The sequence below is a fragment of the Myotis davidii genome, unplaced genomic scaffold (genome assembly GCF_000327345.1).
Source record: "Myotis davidii unplaced genomic scaffold, ASM32734v1 scaffold242, whole genome shotgun sequence".
NCBI lineage: Eukaryota > Metazoa > Chordata > Mammalia > Chiroptera > Vespertilionidae > Myotis > Myotis davidii.
Genome location: NW_006295821.1, coordinates 389,375 through 390,736, shown reverse-complemented (window position 1 = coordinate 390,736; position 1,362 = coordinate 389,375). Strand labels below are relative to the sequence as shown.

General features: G+C 55.5%; 1 long non-coding RNA gene across 1 annotated transcript; it reads right to left on the bottom strand.

Moving 5' to 3' along the window:
* Positions 1-360: 360 nt before the first annotated feature.
* On the bottom strand, positions 361-1,356 carry LOC107184224. The gene is made up of 2 exons (XR_001515048.1): positions 1,273-1,356; positions 361-609 (listed from the first exon to the last, which is right to left on the bottom strand). It is a non-coding gene; the product is annotated as an uncharacterized LOC107184224 (long non-coding RNA).
* Between the last annotated feature and the right edge of the window lie 6 nt (positions 1,357-1,362).

The following is a 1,362-nucleotide window of genomic DNA, read 5'->3' as shown; positions in this document are numbered from 1 at the left end:
TGCTGCAGTGCAGTCATGGTTCAACAGCTCATCAAAGGATGCTGTTACCCAGGGACCAGCAACAATGGGAGGCAGACATCACTTCCCCAGGCTTAAGAGGCATGGGGCAGAGAACTATAGCACCTGGAGCCTGACATGATGCAATGGAAAAGGAAGCCCAATAAGAACTGTCCTCACAGAGGCATACAGATCTGCCAGACCCCTGTGCTGTCAGGACAGAAATACCCCAGCCTCTCTCTGTGGGCTCCAGGCTGTAGCTGCCACCCCTTTTGGCGAAGAGCCATTAATAATGCCTATAGGCCTTTGGGGCACAGAGCAGGGCAGAGAATAGTTTTGGACAATGAGTAGAGAATCAATTAGTTAATTGACCAAAAACTGGAACATTGTATTGAAGTAAAGTAGTTCAGAATCCAGATAGTTTAGTCACTGTTGCCATTCACTAATACTCATTTCTAATCATCTGTGGCTAATTCAAAGCATGTCCAATACTGCTTCTCTTCTACAGCCAGTCAGGGGAACATTCACATTCAATTGCATGTCTGCCCGGGTCACGAGCCCTGCTCCTTAGAGGCTTGCTAAAGGTGTTGTTCATGCCTCTGTGATGATGACCTGTGAGAGAAGGGAGATTGTAAACAAAGTACATCAATTAATTCAAGGCTGACTGTGTAGTTGAAGAGAGAGTTTGTTTCACTGTGGGGAAAACAGAGACGTTCCCTAGGATTGAAATCGCGGTGTCTGTGCGATGGAACAGCTCTCAGGTCTGGTTCAGAGCTGACAGCACCAACTGTGTGCCCCGGGAAGTGGAGGCAGTGCAAGCCTGGAGTTTTCACCCTGCTCCGGGCTGGGCCTCCTGGTGGCCTGCCCAAGCAGAGCCTGGGCAGATGCGGAAGCTGGACCAGCCCGACCGGCAGAGGGCTGCCCGCTGGGGCCGGCGGCTGGTGTAACAGGTTCTAAGGCTGACTCCAAACCCCCCACGCTGCCGGACAATCAGGGTCTGGAGACTGGGGGCGGGAGGCCAGGGCTAGGGATCCGGTCGTGGTTCCGAAAGGAGCACGGATCCCAGGGGGGAGACCCTGTGCTTACCTTCGCTCAGCCAAGAAAAGCTGCACGACCTTGGGCAGACAGACCCCTGAGCCACACCTCCGCCCAGTCTCACCCGAAGAGCAGGAAGGGCCGCACGTCGCTGCTGGGCTCCCAAGGGAGCGCGACCCGGATCAATGAGACCCGAGTCCCCACCCATGTCCCCTCCCTCCGCGGGCACCCTCCGGGTACCTTCGCGATCTCTCTCCCACCCGCCGGGCCTTCAGTAGAAACATGAAAGTTTTGGGTCGGAGTGCGGCAGGGGCCCGGTACGCCGCCCGA